Source organism: Sparus aurata, chromosome 9 (assembly GCF_900880675.1).
Source record: "Sparus aurata chromosome 9, fSpaAur1.1, whole genome shotgun sequence".
Lineage (NCBI taxonomy): Eukaryota > Metazoa > Chordata > Actinopteri > Spariformes > Sparidae > Sparus > Sparus aurata.
Genome location: NC_044195.1, coordinates 5,426,111 through 5,445,881, shown reverse-complemented (window position 1 = coordinate 5,445,881; position 19,771 = coordinate 5,426,111). Strand labels below are relative to the sequence as shown.

General features: G+C 40.6%; 1 protein-coding gene across 1 annotated transcript in view; it reads left to right on the top strand.

The window, feature by feature from the left end:
- plcl1 (phospholipase C like 1) overlaps nucleotides 1–19,771 on the top strand; it is a 99,307-nt gene that overhangs the window by 49,194 nt on the left and 30,342 nt on the right. The gene's annotated exons all lie outside the window — the stretch shown is intronic.

Below are 19,771 nucleotides of genomic sequence, written 5' to 3'. Positions count from 1 at the left end.
TTTTCCGACCGGAGCCTGAAGCTTTACACCACATGGCCTGAACCTGACCCAACACACGTGATCCTTTTCGTTTTTACTACATCCTCCTCAGAGTGTCTGTTGCCCATTTCTGTAACAACTTTTCAAACTGAGACATTTTCAGAATGAAATATTTGCTCCATGTTACTTTGTCTCCTCCTGAGGCCTTAATCCAAGTCGTCTTGTTACTTTTGTTTATCAACCCAGCTGCTCCCTGCCTCTCTGAATCCATCTCATGGCCATTTCCTTTTTCTCTTACTATCTCTGTAATAGTAACGGTCATCTTCTCTCAATCCACCCTGCCCTTTTATCTGATCCACTCTTTTCACTCCCATGCCTTTTTCTCACACTTGTTTTTATGTGCATGGTTTAGTTAGTGTGAAGAAATTACAATTTTTGATGAACACATTTTGAAAAAATGCTTTTAATGTTCTTTCAAAATTAATAATAATTAAAAGAACACTATCGCTCTTCTCCTCTTACAATATGTTTGATATGTGGCTGTACATCAGACAGTGTATATACAGTGCAGCTTCCCTTTAGTTCCGTCTGTCTCATGTCTCATGGTATGTTATGATATCCTGTCATTATATGTTAGGTTAACTGATGTCATAAATAATTTCTTCTGACTTGACTTTCATTCATCACTTTTCATTTTAAACCATCACAGGTCTCTGTTTCCATTTGGGTTTTGATATAAATAATGAAAACTTAACAGGAACTACAGTTTTTAATGGCAGTTATATTTAAAAACACACAACACGCTTGTGGTATGCATGAAACCTTCTCTGAATCTTGAACTCAGCAAAAATGTTCTTTGGCCGTAAATAACAGAATTTCATTGATTCAGGTTCAGTTACAGTTAGTTCACAGGAGCAACTGCATCACACACTGCACACAGGGCAGCTGGCTTGGTGTTTGACCTTGTGTGTTTTTTTTTTCTCTTGATTCACGTGACCGCAAATCCCTGAGCTGTTTGTGTCAGTGCCCTGATGAAGTGCACACTGCATGCTGCACACTGCACACTGTACACCTGGCACTGTGATTATTACAACTCTGCAATTTAAATGAGATGTTGTTTCTGTCTCAGATTTTCAGACAACACTTTATTTTCTGATGTTTTTCTCTTTCAGAGATGCCTCACATTTGCATTTGGAATTAGGATTTCTTGTCACTTGAGTTAATTTTTAGTTACCCAAGCTGCTCTCATGTTAAGAGATAAAAATCACACATACTGATGCTTAAAGATTTTGTTTTGGGGTACACTCACTGTGATTGAAATTTTTGTCTTAAAGGAAAATGAAAAATGAAAATTCATTGTTAGACATGTATTGGAGAGGAGTCAATAGTGCAACTATGTCATTTAAATAAACTTCAGTTACCAAGCCAACAAGCGTGCTAACTGCCAGGAACACTCACCAGCTCAGAGAGCTTTTCTCCCTCCTATGATTGAAATGACATACAATCCTGGGAATAAAATGTGTGAACAGCTCTAGACAGAAAATAAAATGAACCTCAGTGATGCAGAGTAAAGACAAGTTAAATCAGGACCTAAAGCACATGCGTGTTTATTAATTGTGCTTGAAGGAAGAAAAGACACAAATATAGACTTATACACATATTTCGCTAATGTGAACTGAGCTTGGGCTGAGTTTGAAAGCTCAGGGGAATATGTGATCAGATCTTGTATACAGTATTCATAAATGAAATGCACTCACAGCTGCCTGTGGCTATGACAGTCCTAACTCTGGGAACCCACATTAAAATGATGTAAGAACAACACAGGCTGTATAGCGCATGTGAAGAATCTCGATAGAGCTTTCACTGCAGGATCAACATAGTGATTTCTTTTGCACAAAGTTCAAATACACATGTTTGTTTGCAGAAATGCTCTAAGGGCCTGGCGCTCACACAGGAAATGGGTGTGACGCTGGGTTGTTCAACTGAAACACACACACAAACGCATGCACACAAGTCTCCTTCTGTCTGGTTTCCTCTACTCTCTCTGTGTTTGTTCAGGACAAAAGAACGAAGATTGAGACTACCACATTTTCATTATCCCACCTACTGTCCTTCACCTTTGGTTGCTAGGTAGCGGCTGAAACCATATTGAAAATAGAACCGTAATTGTAACGATGTGCATAGAGTGTGTGTGAGTGTGTGTGTGTGGCTGTTCAGCCAGTCACTGCTCTGACATGTCTCATTGGGTACGTTGGATTGTGGAGGTGGTTGCATAACTGCTGTCTCGGCCAGTGCAGGACTCGTCTGACAGAGCCACTGTTTGACTGCCTGCTCCGGAGCCTTCTGGAGACGTTTCTGCTGCACACACACACACGCACGCACACACACACACACACACACAGTAACTGCAGAGTTCTCCATTCATCATACATGGCCCACTTGCACACATGTATTGTTTAAATGTATAATATCAGTTTAATTTCCTCTCATCTCCTCTCATTATTTAAAATGAACTGTCTTTTCGACCTCTTCCCCCTCCTTTTTATCCCTCTCCTCCTGCTCCTGCTGAACCTACCCCCCAACCCCCCACCCATGTCTGAAAGATTCATCAAGCCATTTACTAAACATCTCCTTTTCAGAAGCGCACAGGGCGTCCTTCCAGCAGTCTCCTCTCCCCTCCCTCCCCCTCATCTTTGTTTTCTTGTCTCCTTCCCACAGTGAGAGCAGGAATAGAGCAGTCAGATGTCAGCCTTGAATAGGTTTTTTTCATTTTGTTTGTGAAAGCTGATTGGGTCTCTGTGTTTCTGAGATACCTACCTGACCCCCTCTCTGCTCCTGCTTCTCCCACTTCTTCTCTTCCTCTATCTTTTCTCCCTCGATTCATTTATTTTTTCCCTATAAGTCTCAGTTTCTCCACCAGTTTTGCCCACCTGTCTTTGCTTCCCTCTCATCTCGCGTCTTCTCTGTCCCTTCTTGTCTTTTCCTTATATCTCCCGGCCTTCTCCTTTTTCTGTCACTATGTCCTCTTCCTCTTCCTCCTCCTTTCTTTTCTCTTCCGTCAGTTCTCCCACTTTCTCTCCCTCCTCTTGATCTCAGTACCAGCTTAATCTTTCCCCCCTCCCCTCTCTCTCTCTCTCTCTCTCTCCCTTTGTGTGTGTGTGTATGTGTGTGTGATATTTGTCTGTTTGTCTCTATTGCGTTGTGCGTGTGCGTGCGCACATCTGTAGATATCACCCGAGTCAGAGGCCCACCAGAGAAGCTGCAAAGCTTTAAGCTGTTACATAACAAATGTCCTCTTGACTTGGAAGTGTGTCATTGCTTTGGATAAGGGCCCCTTGTGGCCACTGCCTTAAGACCTCTCCAGGCCTTCCCTTGATAGCACTAATGCTCAGATGGAGGGATAAAGTAAGAGAAAAGAAGGGTAGGGATAAAGGGCAAACAATGGCGAGGAATTAGAGAGAGATGAAAAAGGGCAATGAATGAGGACAGAGAAAAAGGAGAGGTGAGCGACATGGAGGTGTAGGTACAAGGCTGACATAAAGCAGAGGTGAGGAGGTGCAGCACTTAGAGGGTCAGAGGTGACAGTCACTGGTGGGATTCAGTAGGAGGAACGGGAGGTAGAAGAAAGGGAAACGGAGCATCTCCGACGGACAGAGATAAAAGGCAGGGAGAGAGCAGGCAGATGGAGTAACTGGGTAATTGTCTAGACATAAAGGAGAGGTTGCTGTGCTGTCTGTCTGGGTGGGTTTCGTTTGTCCTCTAGTGTCACAATAGTTTAATTTATATGCAGTGTGTTGCAGAAGGCAGTGGTTACTATTTGCTGCTAGAGAGAGAACCAAATGTCACATGCTCCTGGATTGTAACAGAAACAATAGGCATGCAGATTTACCCCCTGTCAGACTTGCACCTCTTTATGTAAATATAATGGCAATCCAGCATGTTGAGCTCATCACATTAAAGTAAAGGTCATGATGGCAATCTTAAGGTTGCACCTAGTTTCCATGTCACTTTCATTATGGCTGAACTGAATGCAGTCAGATTTACGTAAAGACTGCATAAGCGCAATATAAAACATGCCTAGAGATTAAAACCTGTGCCTTGTTCTTCTGTGTGTAACGATTATGCACATGAAGGTAAAATCAGTTAAACTGTGAATCACTGTGAAAGAGCCAATTATGGGTGTAAAGATTCTTCTCATAGATCAGTCTATAAAAACTATTCATCCCCGTTTGGTGCAGACAGTGCAACAACAATCATACTAAGCACAGTTACTAGAGTTCTCAACGGCCTGAAAATTATGACCCGACCCGGCCCGCAGGGTTTTTAAGCCCGAACCCGACGCAGCCCGACACACCAGCATGAATTGTCTGCCCGAACCGGGCCCGAACCCGACCCCCCGCGCGCCTGCATTGTTGTCCTCATACACTACGCAGCGTCAGGTCTGCGTCAGCCCCTCCCCATGAAGCAGGCTGCTAAAAATGGTTAAGCTAAGCGCCGCAAAGTTTGGCTGCTTCTCATAAATTACACCCTCAATACTACTTCAGTAATATTAAAACATGCTTACTACAGTTTGTATCAGATCTTTGACTTCAGCCATGAGGGAGATCATGAACTTGGTTAAACTGTAAACAGTCTAAATTTTATGGGAGGCACTTTTTCTCTGGACCATCTGCAGTATTGAATAGGTTAGCCCAGCTGTCTCTCCGTCTGATTTCCCCCAAAATTAGACCAAATAATTTACAGTAAGCAGACCAGAGGAGCCTATGTTTGCATTTTTCTAGACAAAGTTTGGCAGTTAGCCATGTATCAAATATATCATATATGTATATTAGGGCTGTCAAACGATACATTTTTGTAATTGCAATTAATCGCATTTTGTCCATAGTTAACTCGCAATTCTCTGCATCTGCCAAGTGTTTGGCTTGCAAATGATATTTGAGACTCGACATACTTAAATGGTAACTCATTTTATGTCGACAGGACGTGCAGATAACTTTTGTCCTATCGACCGAACCATCTGGCAGTGTTATGAAAGTAAATTTGCAGTTCATAAGTCCTTTCTCCATTTCCTTTCGCTTTCGCTTTTCAGTCCACCGTGTTTTACCCGAACGCCATGCTTCTTCTTCTTCTGATTCCCCTTCTTATTCTTCTGCCACCCTCTGGATCAAGACAACAGGTGCCATCGACGGCCGTAAATCATACAATGCGCGATTCTTTTTAAAAGATACCTAGTGTTAATCGCGCGTAAAAAAAATGTATGGCGTTACAAGGATGTTGCGTTAACTTTGACAGCCCTAATGTATATCAAAGGAAGCAGATGAAGATCTTTCTTTGGATATTTTTTTAGACATTATATTCTGTGGTTTTTACTGATACTGGTGCAGAATCAGCAAAGAGAAAAATAATTGAGTAAAGAAAAATAGAAAAGCTGACCTCTGAAACAGAGCATGGCCTTCCAGATTAAGATCTAAAAAAATGCCAGGTGGTCCTGCTCATGGAAAAATGCATTTCATTTTCTTCATTTTGAGAACACAAAATGAAATTTCCTCGTAGATGCTATAAATGTGTACAGATTTTGCTTCCAAGCTTCCAGTTCATTTTACCAATGACTGCTGATTTTGTTCAAGTCTTTCTTAACTGTTGCTAGGAGTTATTTGTTTCATATATTTCTGCTTTTTTTGTACAGCCTTTTGTTTCTTCATGTACAAAACATTACTTTTTTATATAGATATATTTAGATACATGAGGCTGGCAATGCTGTGTTCCATGTCTGCAAGCGCCTTATGCTGTCATCCCCATGCACTAATTTTAAAGCACGCCCCATCTTTTTTTAACCAGTGGCATTGTTTTTTAGTTGTGTGAGTGTGTAACAGCTTGTTTGTATGTGTGTAGGGGATCAGGCAAGGTGAAAAGAAAGCCTTGTTGAAATCCATCAGAGATTCTCTTCATTATATGAGGGCAGACGGGCAGAGAGCCAGAGACCTGTTAACGGCGTGTGTGTCTGTCTGTGCGCGCGTGTATGTGTGTGTTCAAGCCTGTGGTGAACAGGGCTTTGATTGAAATGTCCCCATCAACTCTGCTGTCCTTTACAATCATCTACACAGCATGAGGCCAACCCTTCAGCAACAGCCAAGACACACAAGAATCCAGGTTACTGAGAAGAACCAGATTAATGCAGGAAAGCAGAGATTATGAATACATGCATGACATGAAGTGCCCTGGTTGGTATGATTAGGAACCCCATAACATTCAGTTTTAAATAAATAAATCGTAGATTCTGAATAAAATATTTTGTATGACTTTGTGTAAAATATAAACAAACCAACATGCTGTGAAATAAGGGAATATATTATTATAACTGACCACTTTATCACGGAATGTTCTTTCATCATTCATTTTTTGTATGAATTTTGGAATTGAATTTCATTGGATATCATTTTTATAAAATTGTCTTAAGCATAGAAGTTTATTCTTGATTTGAGATCAGCATGTTTAACACAGAAGTCTCTAGTTAAGGTCCATTAACACTTCTTTTTGAGCTTTCAACTGAGTTTGTACATATAAAGCCAGCTTGGTGTTTGAGGGCTCTATCATAAGTCTGGCGCAAAGCAGCGCACAGCGCAGGCGTCATCGCTAGTTTCAGACTGACGCAGTTGTCATTTTCACATCCAGCACCCAGGTTGTGTAAATAGCAAATGTGCTTGTGCCCACCTGTGCGCCCCTGGGCATGTTGGTCTTAAAGTGAGGTGTGGTCAGACGTACTGATGGTGGATTTCTATCTTGAGGCAGTAGAAAGTGACAGCGCCATGGACCAACAAAAAGCTGGTCTAAAGTCAAAAGTATGGTTTGTTTACTGCTATTTAAAGAGCACATTAGATGCACCTACATGCATCTAATGCAGGTTCACACCGTTCATACAATCTGATTTTATGATTTGAGAGGCTGCTTTCAGTTATTTTAAACTTTTCCTTGAACACACTCATGTCACTGTGACAAATATTGTGGCACATTAAATCAGTGAAACTGAAAGCTGTAGATATAAACTCTCCAAAGGGAATGAGTCAGGAGCTTTAAACAGTCAATGAAGTTTATCAGCTGATCTTGTGCGCAAATGCGCATATTAATGTAGAGATCTACATATGGTTTCTGCTGCTGGGTGATCGCTGCAGGTAATGTCATTTATGTTTTCCTCACTAAGGACGTATTTTTCCCCTCTCATCCCACCAGTTATTGATCAGGATGATACTTTTTATGAGCCGTCCCGTCGGATCCATGGACTGAGAATCGCGCACACAGAGGAACAGCACTCCTCCTCCTTCTCAGTTATATTTTCATATGCAGTTTAACAGAGTTGTTGATGGGACAGGTGATTGTGAACTGGCGGGGCAGAGGGTCCGGTAGCTGAGGATAAGCACTGATCATGCCACTGGTTAATATGTGCCAGGCCCTGGTGCACCTGGCTCTTTAAGGGGAATGGGAGATGACACTCTTCCTCTTTGGGTGTTCCACCCAAAACAAAACCATGACTAATTCATACTCAAAATGCTACCTCTTTGTGCCGTTCACCGCACTTTGTGCCCAGATTATCCACCCTTTAACTAGCAAAATAGACTTGGACACGCCCTAAACACACTGGCGCACTGCGCTCAAGGCAATGTGCTTACACGTCTAAATAGGGCCCTGAGTGTGTTTGGGGTAAAGCAAGCTTTTACAAAAATGATGACGTAACCCATAGAGTTGGTTCTTTGTTGCAAGTTATAAAATGTGAATCTTAAGTCGTCTCTGAAATTCGCTGTGATTGTTACTTTACATGCCAATTAGGCCAAATACCCAGCAGAGCTGTCATTAACCTGGTTTTCTGTTGTTTTTGTTTGACAAAATTCACACCATGAAATAATGATGTCAGCTGACTGTCTTTCCTACTCCTAAGGAGATGCTACCGGATGAGGTTAAGCTGTTCTCCTATTGTTTAAGTGTCTCACTGTGGACAAAAGTTTCCACTGAATTTATCTATAAATGCTTGTGTGCTGAAAAGGTCTAGGTGCCACATGAATATTGTGAAAGTATCAAAAGCTCAATCAGGACTTGTGTGAGGATGTGATGTCACACTATACAGTCACCCCGTTTAGACACTCCCTCACCACAGCTTGAGTTGCAAAAATACCTGGAGAGATGTGAAAACATAGTGGGCAGTGCCTGCTTAGGCCTCTGAGAGCTGACCAATCAGAGCAGACTGCGCGTTTGGGAGGAAGCATTCGGTCAGAGAGTGAATGGAGGAGCTGCAGTCTGAGAAAAATGTGTATTTGGAACATTAAACCATGTAATCATAATGTGGTTCCTTTGAGATGACACTATATAGACACTACTGTGAAATAAAAACGCATACAAACAAAAACAACATTACCTAACATACAGACACTGCTAATACAAATACAGACAGCTTGCTCACCCTCTCCCACCTACACCCTGCCCTCAGCTGTTGTACAAGAAAAGCTGAACACAATGGCCTGCATAATAGATCCATTACATTTGCAGAAGGAGCAATTGGAGCAGGTTGTCTGATTGTAAGTGCACACGCATTAAAGGCATAAGCAGGTTGTTTTTAGATGAGAAAATGAAGATGTCCTGAAGCAGCAGAAGGAGATAATGAAGTGATGTCAGAGAACAGGAACAGTTATTCTGGTCTGATGGAGCTTGTATTAGAATGACGTCTGTATCCCATGGCAGAAAATAACCCTAATTTTCATATGCATATTCACACCCAACCATCATGTTGACGTTCACACATTGTGGATACACAGCCATCATCACAAAAACATTATCATTCACAGACCACTTGAGGTTACCGGCCTGAATGTTCCAGCTTATTGATGTTTTGTGATTCCTATCAGTCTGAGTTAATTGCAGTGCATTTGTAATGATCACAGTAGACGCGATTGATTGCAGCGGTTCATTGTACAGTACAGAATCCATACTGTGCAGGACGTGACGAGCAATACCACGCAGAGGTACTGTGGGAATCAGTTATAATATCTTTTATTGGATGATTCAACCAAATACAATCAGTGGGCACGCACTGAAATATCTGCACACACATGCCACCCACAGACTCACAGACACTTCCAGTCACGGAGATCAATTAATCATTCTGGTTTTGCACGACTCGCTCAAAGTGTTGATCAGATTTTTTTATCCACCACGACTTGTTTTGCTCCTTCACACTGACTCCATTTGTGCCTCGGCACACTCTGTCTGTTTTAACTCTCAATGAACGTCATCAGTGCACAGTGTCTGTGCGCAATTTAGCACAAGAGATAGTAAATCATGCTGTAAGACTCTCTCACACACACGTCAGGATTTGGAATAGCTTTATTTTCCCCTTCAACTGCACAGACGTGATATTTTACGTTCATCCAATATGGGAAGTATTTAAAAAAAAGGGGGTTTTGAATGTGAAAACTGCTGCTTTAGTGTGACGTTGAAGCCACAATCGAGTAAAACAAAAAATATGCTTCCAAATTTTACTACACTTGACCTCCCTTTTTTTATTTGCCCTCTTCTTCTTTTTGAAGTTCTCCCTGGCAATGATGGCTCCTCAACACATCTCACAATGATTGCAGTTGAATATTTTGTGAGGTAAATTTTAGATGTTTATTTTTTGTCTGCACATCATTTGTTCATTGGCGGAGCAGCGGCAACATAGCCCAGCAGCCTGTTCGCTGTGGTGGTGGAACAACTGGCCGATAATCTGCCTCACTGGCTCTGTCACTGGCTCGCTGTTTTTACAAACCAACTACGAGAAAGCATAAGAACAGCCCATTAACACCACATAGCCATTGAACATACAGTTAGGAAATAATAATGATAACAGAGATTTTTGTCATAGCCCTGGTAACTTTAGTCTGCTGGACAACAAGAGAGAGGGAGATCAGTGGGACCAGGGCTGAGAGGGAGACCAGAGACACTGCAGTTGCAGAGAAGACCGACTCCGGAGGATGAGTGACCCCGTCAGTTTGGCCATTTTTCAGCCAGTGGCCTGAAAAATGGCCAAACTGTATGACAAACAAACGTGTGCTTACTTTTTTTTGTATCACATTGAAAAAACAAGTCATTTTTTGATTTGGGATTTTGGATGCTTGATTGAATATCAAACGAAAGAATAATATAGAGAATGATACATTTTGATCGCTTTTCTGAATTTTAAGTCTTTTTCTTTTATTTATTTTCGTGTGAGCTATGAAATTGAATGACTAATGAAACATTTTACTTTCACATCCTTGTAGTTATTCTATCAATCCGTGGTGTGGGGTTATCTGGAGGCGCTGAAGGTAGATCATTCGCTGATTCACAGCCTGGTGTTTGCAGTTCTGATGCTAGAGGTTGTATGATATACAGAACATTCCAAGGCTTTAACTCTATCCCGTGCCGAGCTCAACTTTGGGGAACCTTGACATGAACACGCACTGTCAACCAAAACAAGCGGTCTAGACATTTCTGACCTTAGGTAGAACAGAGCCATTGTGAAAGACATTTGAGTTTCATGTCTATGGAGCCCCATACAGTTAGGAGTAGTAAGAGATTATTAGTCTGTATACAGTTGAATACATCAATCAAGACATTCTTAGTGGTATGAATGGGTTCACTATTAAAAATTTTAAATTCTTGCCATTAGTGTGTACCATGCTCTAAATGCCTGTGTGTGTGTGTGTGTTTATGGGTGTGTGTGCGTGTGTGTGTGTGTGTGTGTGTGTGTGTGTGTGTTGGCACAGGTCTGGGCCGCTGTGCTGACTGTGATACACAGCGGCCCATCCTTTGCTGTGGATTAGTGGCTGTAAGACTATGGATGCGGTCGGCAGCGCAGTAATCTATTGTGGTAATCTTCTGCCAATGTGCTGAGGGATCATTAGCTAGATCATAGGATCAGATTTGGGACTGGATTTATGCAACTGCCAGGTGCTGGTCTGGTGTGTTCAGCAGACTGTGTGTGAGAGCATTGGGCACAAGGTTAACAAGTTGCATAAACAAGCTTGTCAATGGATGGAAACACTGAGGCAGGGTGCAGGCACAATGTAGGGATTGATAAACAAGTGTATGAGTGTGAGTTTAGTCACAGTTGTAAACTGATTTTCACATATATGGTTCATTGCCTGGTTCACTTCAGTTAGAGTATCCAGTGTCTGTGTTACAGCTGCTGAAGGTCACTGTGCAGGACAGGCTAGCGGGGCTCACTGGATATAGACTGTTGGTATAAGCCTGCCATAGGTATCTGCATCCCTTTGGGTATCAGTATGTTACTGCTTTCAGTGCATAACAGCTACCTCGCAGCTAGCAACCTACACGCTGTAGATGACAAGCCTACCCTAACACTAACCTGGTCACTTCTCGTCCTCAGCTGTTATTTTTCTGTGACCTCATCTCTTGAGTTTATCCAAGAGTCCATCTCCTCAGCCTTTTCAAAGCATCCCACACCTGTCTCTTTGTTTTTCTAACTGTGGTGTTGAGACTGATGGTCAGACAACTGAGTCTGCCAAGCAGACTGCCCAGCCACTTCAGCTTCACAGCCCCTGTTACTGCTGGGCTGTTTATGTCCAACATTGACCAACGTCTGGCCACAAAACTTCTTCAGCGGAAAGGTTTTAAACATGGTCTGTCCCTTATTTTGTGTTTTCTTGTGAAAAGACCCTGTTGTAATGCCTCACTAATATGACTCTACTTTAACCATAATATACAGTCTAATGACATATTTAATTCCACGTGAGAGCCAGTTTCTGCTGTATTGTTTGGCTCTGGCTGTGTGCATGCTGTATAGTTGCTACTGAATGAAGAGACAGCTGCAGTAAACACTTCATGTGCTGTCTCAGCCTGTTCAATACAATGACCCATTGTTGTCTAACCATTTTATTCTGCTTTTGCTCTTCTCTGCGTTGCCACTTGTTGCATCTCAGTCCTCTTTTCATCTCCCATCTGTCATATATTCTGTCATTCAGTTTGCTCCTTTTTACTGTATTTTTTATTTGTGTCAATTTTTTCTACCTCCACTTTAGAAATCCTTTCATTTTTAACTCCTTCTCTTAAATTGTCTTGTCTGACCTATCTTACGTCTCCTCTCTTTTCCTCTCAGCGTTTTCTCTTCAGCATCTCTCCATCTGTGCTGAGATTTTTCCCTCGCAGCAACTCAGTGATGGAGAGAATGATCACATCTGAGCTAAAGAGAGCGTAGAAGTAAAACAAGCCGGAGAGAGGGAGATGAGGCTTAAAGCAGGCTGTGGATTATAACTGATAGATGCCCTTTTAGGCCAAGCAGAGCACTGCATTAAAGGCTTTATGAGGACGTGGCCATAGTTTCCTGGATGGCATCGTGTGTCATGCACTGAGATGTCAAAGTGACAGTGGAAACATTCACATAATGCAGTGCACGTACATGCACACACTGGATTAGTAATGACAGCCACAGCAACGTCAGTGTTCCCAAATGTCCATGCCCCAAAGCATCACTAACATCCATGGCCGCCCCCGCCCTGCTCTGTCCACCTAAATACCCGCTGACCTGCTTTCTCTAAGCTCGTCTGTCCAGCCTCCTCGCTGACCAACTTAATAAAAAAGACATTTAGTGGGACAGTTATGTGAAAAAAGATAAATAAGCAAACTGCCTTTACTGGAAAGTCTGACCTTACCATCTCCCTGTGTCTTTCAGTGTGCTGGGAGTTGCGGGATTATTGGAATTGGAAATCAATACATGTATGTGTTGTGAATGGGACAAGGCAACGATTTTCAGCTCAGCCCCTGACTGTCTCTGAGGTGTCACTGTTGTGTTTGGCCTATCCTTCTATCCTGTGTGATGTATACTGGGCTCATTGTTTTTTATTTTTATTTTTTTGCCATGAAATACACCAGACTTAATGTTCACCTGTTACTGAAGAGTATTCCCAACACAAGGTCCAACTTATTACTTTCCAAAGCTGTCAGGCACATCTTGTAGTCATCCACAGCAGATGATCGCCACGTTTAAACTTAACAGCCCATTTCAGCTTCAATACGTCCTGGTCAGAATTAAAAAAATGCCCTTGAACCCTCACACACACCAACGCGGCATTTTTCATTGATTCTTGTGGGGTTTAGAGGACTTTATTTGAAAATAGGGAAAATAACACCTGTTGTTCTGAACACTGCAGGATAAGCCTGGATCAGTCAGTGAAACTACTGTTGATGTTATTTAACAACTTTAAAAAAGTGGATGTTGTGTTAAGTTTCTCACGATTAATCAGTTTTACCTGTATTTTATGTCTCCACTTCTTCCTCTTCACTTCTGAAAAAATAAGTGCGTAGATAATGCAATATCATTATTAATGATAATTGTTTTTCAACACATACAAATGTAATGTCAGTGAGGCTGGTTGAATTGATAAAATAGAAAGAGGTTGTTGAACAACCTGCACAGCTCAGGAAATGCTTCCATTTATAGACAAAGCGAAGAAAAGGTGGAGAGGTTAATGATAAAATCCCTCATAAATTGTTTCATGAAAGAAATAATTTAATGTTGGCGCAAAAGTTATTTTTTTATTTACCTGGTTTAAAAATCTGACCTTTTTTCTGCTTTGTTTAGATTTAATAAAAGCTATGGATTTATATCACCCGGACAGTATCAGCCATTTCAATAGTAATGCCCTTTAGCGGTTTGGATGACAAGATTAAAAATGGAATCCAGATGACATTGTTATAGCATGATGAAGTCCACTTAGGCAGGAGGTTGGGGTGGGCGGATGGGTTAAGACTTTAACATATGAGACTGCTGTTTGTTTCCTGTTACTAAGCATTAGTCAACATGTTTTTTTTTTTTTTTTTAAAGCATCACTATGATCATTTGTGAATCGATCATGAAGTGTTTATTATTGTTACTGAGGCGACAAAGGTCCTCTAACATTAACAAAGTAATGATTTCAAACCACGACAGTTTCCTGTAACATATAGTGTATTTTAACCAGAACAATGACTTTTCCTGAAACCTGACCAAGCCTTAATGAACCACAGCTCTGCCACATCACTAAACTGATTTATTTCTCAACAGTTTTCAGAAGGGACAGGCAAATAATATCATCCTGCTGATAGTGCCATCAGATCAGAAAACGCTGTGTGATTCCTTTCTCCTTAAGAGAATTGTTTTTCACTTTATATCTGTATCCACAGTATGTTTCTCCTGACGCTCCACACCTACCAGAGTCTCATGGTCTTTCTCATGTGTCTCTGCCTGTTGTGCAATTTCTCACCTACAACCAGTCCCTACCTGATCTTTAAGATCCTCGGAATGAGGAAGCAGAGCTGAGGCCTCAAATCATGTTTAGAGGACTTTGTGAGAACATTTAAAGCCTGAAATGTAGCTCCCTCATTGGATCTTGTGTCACCACAGTGTGCGTTCAGCTGCTTCCTGGGAGTATTGAAAGGAGGCCTAACAGTCATGTACTGAAGACACACAGGATATGTACCAGTTTGGATGCAGATTTAATAACTGAACAAATATGTGTGTGTGTATGTGTGTGTATGTGTGTGTGTGTGCGTGTGTGCGTGTGTGTGTGTGTGTGTGTGTGTGTGTGTATGTGTGTGTGTGTGTGGGGGGGTTTTCAGTATAGAAGTAAAGTAAAGACAGAATGGACCTTTATTTTATTTGTAGTCTGACAATAGGTAAGCTGTGAACAACAGAAGCTTCAGCAGGCTGCCACAGCTTGTTATTAAACTGTGATTCACTGCTTACCTTTGCCGATCACATAGAAATGACATTAATCATTGATTAGTGTCTGGTATGTAACCACAGATTGTTGGTGTTGAGGCTGAGTGAGCCCGTAAAAGGATCCACCGGGAGTCTGGAAACCTGGTTTTCCAGCCCAAGCTCAGGTTGCCCTCAATGCCTTCATGTTCATTATAGATGATGATGTCAGGTTACTGCTCTGTCTGTACGTCTTTGACACGGCTCCTCACACACTCAATACTTCACACACAATATTAAGTTTCACACAAGCTGAAATGTCATACAAAGCATACAGTATGACAGACAATCAATGTATATGAAAAATCTGTCTGTCTGGCTTCATGTGTACAGCATAAGACTAAAGTTAGCGGCATGATGGGAGGAAATGCATTCCTCTTTTATCTCATTCAAAAATCCTCTCACAAAGCCATGTTTTACTACTATATTTCAATAAAGTGTTCTGGGTATTAGGACACAAAGCTGAGAAATCACAGATGTTCAGAAATCTGGACACATTTTCATCACATATCAGCTCAATCTGTCTGTCTGTGATTGGTAGTGGAGATTTGGCACATCCAGATCCTCTTTGTACTTCAGAGGATGTGGATGGAACCTTTTTCCACAGCATAGTGAAAGAGGAAAAGAATAGATGGAAATATGGAAATAGAAAGTGTGACTACTGATCATTTTTGTGTTTGGACCTGGAGATCCTGGGCTCGCTTTATCAGCTCAAAAAACCTGATGCTTTGATTGCTTAGGCCCTTGATTTTGGATTGATGACCCCTTCAGGAAATGTTGTGGGAGGTCCATGATTTTCTTCTTATGTAGAGACCCCAGCTGTAAAACCTAGTTATATAACTTATTGTTATATGCTGTATATCTGTAATTGATGTTGATAGTATTATAGTACATCAATGTTACTGTAGTAGTAGTAGTAGTAGTAGTAGTAGTAGTGCTTGTAGAAATAGTAGTAGTAGTACTTGTAGTAATATTATTATGAGTGTTATTATTTTTTGTAGCGTTGTTGTTATTTTCGTTATTGTTTTAAATATTCAGCAGTAGGGTCTGTGGACCCCAGACAGTGAAGAAGTAAAGCCCTTGTCTACATATTAGGAAGAACAAAACATTTCAGTATTTCTTATTTTGACACGTATGAAAGACAAAATAAAACTGTCAGTGGATTTCTGTGGTTGATTGGTATGCTGTGTTATGTAGGTGTTTTTGCCACCACCACTTTATCTTCATTGTTTTTGCTTCCATGTTCAAGGCCATTTAACTTGGAAGCAATTTTAGATATTGAAGACAAACAACCTTTACTGCAAATACACCTAAATCTGTACATACCAAATGGAGTCAGCAGGGGAAAAGCCAGCACGCAGGAGACGGGGCCCACTCTCTGCATTCAGCCCAGCGTGTAATTACTGCTGTCATTTACCGCTGTCATTTCAGAAGAACCATTGCAGCTCATTACAAATCAGTGAAAAGCCATTATCAGGGCCCTCAGTAAAAATCACATGTTGTAGCGCTAATGAAAGTTAACTTAACATCGACATTTGCTTACCGAGCAGAAATGAAGATGCCAATCAGTCTGTCGGTAGCTGGAGACAAAAAGAAAGGGGTGTTAGCAGGGTTCCAAAATACTGTAGGTGTGTGTGTGAGCTGTGAGAAGGGTACGTTCTAGAGTATATAGAGACAGCATTACTGGTCCTCTGTACAAAAAGCTTAAAATAGGCTGAAGTGGTTGGATGAGAGAAGAAACATTAAATAAGATATACGCATCTGTCACCTTTGGAACAAGATGAACAGATATTCATTAGCTTCTGGTAAAGATTAATTATTTTGATATAAGTAATCAATTTATGTGTCATGGCACTTAAGAGAGAATCGCCCACATATTAGAAGGGGCCATGTTAGCAGGGGTGGATTATGTACTCTGCTGGATTTATTGCTGTTTGTGAAAGTTCTCCACCTCAGAGTGCGTGGACCCAGTGTGGATGGGATTTGCAAGAGAGAGAAGATTGCAATGAGGAAATAAGCAGGTATTCAAGGGGAAATCAGTCAGATGTGGCAAGAACTTTATTTATAAAGCATTTTAAAAAGGACTAACGCTATCAACAGAATGTCAAGTCACATCCGTCTGATGGTCTCCATAATTTCTACTGGGGGTTGTAAACTAGGTGAGTTTTGTGCTCAGTCTAATAGGTAAACAGAACATAAAAACTCACAAAATGACAAGAAACAAGATATTTTAACAATCATTTTTTGAACAAAACAGAACAATAAAACCGTACACCATCTATATTCCGACTGGCTCTGATGCCATTTAATGCCTCTCCTGTGTCCATCTGCTGTGTCCTCTCACCCCTGCAGTCAGCAGTTTTGAAGGTACCTGTGTATTCTGGCCATTTCTTGCAAATTACACCTTTAAATATAGGCTTGCATGTCAAAGTGAAGCACTTTGTTAATAAACATAGTATCTCATGACAGTAATTCACACTACTAGTGGACAGATGCTGTTGTTTTTTTTTTCCATCCAACTTGAATTTAAACACAATCATTAATGAAGTTTAAGATCACAGCGGGCAGCAGTTCAACATTCCTTTGTTTTGTGAAATGTGAAGGTTTGTCTGGCTGCATTAACCTACGCTCATATAAACCCCACCTGCTGCGCTCCACTGCTCTCTCTCTCTTTACTGGTGGTGCTGCCATGCTGTGTATATTTCTGCTTTCTTTTCATCACGTATGTGTTTAATGCCTCCTAATGTATTGATAATTCAGGTTGCAGTCATGAGCTGCTGTCTAACTAAATTCAGGTGCTGAATACAGATTGTGGCTGCTACCAAATTAGAAAACTGCTTCAAACATTTCACATTCTGATGATGAATACTGTGATTATTTTGTGATTATTTTGAAAACTATCAAATAATCACATAAGAAGCTGGACCCTAAGCATTTCTGGCATTTTTACTTAAAGATAACGTAATTATTAAATGATTACTGAAATGGTTGGCAGAATAATTTTCTGTCGATCGAATGCTTGAGTAATTGATGCATCATTTCAGCTGAGCGGATGAGCCTTTTGAAGGGTGCAGGACAAAATTATTCGTATGTTGCCAAGAAGACAGACAGCTGTTTCCTCTTTTAGTGTGTGAAACCTCCTTCTTCCTCTGAGCATTTTTAAATGCTCCGTTTAAATGTTTTCACACTGTACAGTATGGAGGAAATACATGTGTTGATATATATATATATATATATATATATATATAAAGCTTCTTGGCCTCATTCTACAAAACCTACAGACAAAAACACATCTGCATGCACGGAGCTTCCATCTCTCTTCTGAAACCCTTCCTGCAGGCCAGCTCACCATGCAGGCTAAATAAGGATGTGTGCTTTTGAAGGACCCTGAGAAAATAAAAGCAGCTCGGGCCAAATTTAGAGACTGAGATTACATGGTGGATCGGCTCCTCTGCAAAAGAACACAAAACAAAGTGAAAGAAAAAGCTGTGAAACACTCCTACAAGCCCCCAAAATATCAAAATCCAGTAGTCCATCTCTTGTACATTTAAAGAATGAGCCTATGAAAATTTCAAGCTGGAAAGTGTAGAAACTGTTCGTGTACCAACCATGTCAATTTGAACAACTCTATCAAATGCTTCTTTCAAAAGCTAAAAGGGATATTTGTATCATACAGTGACTGTGTTAAATATATAACTAGACATAATCATTTTCTTTAAGAGTGAATCGTACAACATAGGAGCTCTGTTAGCTATATTACATGCTGAGAATATAACTAATCCCGTTTCATCATCCCAAGGAGTCACATCTCATTCTAGTGTTTGATATCTTTATTCACTCTGGAATGAGAGAAACATTACTGATTTTTTGTTTCAACCTCAGATCTTTATTTCTGTGTCTTCACAAATTCATATCCATAATCCATGTGATTATAATGCATTCTTTTATTCTATTTTGAATTGATCAGTTTCATGGTTCTTTTTAATCTTGTATTTGTTTTTTAGTTTTGTTTACCCTTTTGTTGGCATTAGTTGGCAAAACCTCAGACCACATACACTAGTGCACTCTCTACTGCTCCTCACTTTACTGGCTTTCAAATATTGCACCACCTCCATCTATTGGCCTAAAACCACATGACCATTTCTCAAAGCCATTTATGGCCAATGCCTTTAACTGTGAATGCAGCACTGTGTTGTATATTGTTTTTTCACGTTCCTCCCCCCCTTCGAAATAAACTTCATAAATGCTGTTTGATCCTGATGAGATACAGAGGCTGAAATCAATGTGTTCGAACAGTAAAGTTAAATGGGCATTCCAGTATTTTAAAGCCTGGACACTATATTCACATTTTTTTGTTTGTAAATGATTCATATTTACCAAAAGTTTTGGAATCAGTCCAGTTGATCGCCTCAGCTTGTCAATGCAACATGGCTGCAACATAATCTTGTGGACCAACTACAACCGTTGGCAATACATCGACTGAAAGGGCTTGCTTTTGCCACTGGCTGGCTCAGGTTGTCATTCAAAGTGTCTGACAACATTAGGGAAACGTTTCATACAGATATAGACCTTTTTGTAAAATAATAAGATATTTTTTTCCTACAACAAACACAAGTATTTTATAGTATCAGATTTGCTTGCACAACGCAGAATAGGCAACAGCTGTAACAGCTCACCTTGCAATAATCAGAAGGAGACTTCTCCTTGAACAAGACATGTGTTTTCTGAACAGTCTGATTATTCAACAACAAGGTCCGTCTCTGTAGGAATTCTTTCTGTATTTTTGTCAGACACAGAATAACATCCTCAACGTGCCAGTGAAGAAAACAACTCTTTTTTTCTCTGTTGTCTTGGCTGCCAGCTGAGGTGATCTACCTGACTTATTATACAACTTTTGCAAAGTAAGAATCATTTACACACTGAAACGTGTAAATTAAAGGTCCAGGTTTGAAAATAGCAGAATTCCCCTTTAAAATTGTTCTCAAAACTACAAATCCATTCAAGATATACCAACAGTTTTGCATATAAAAGCAA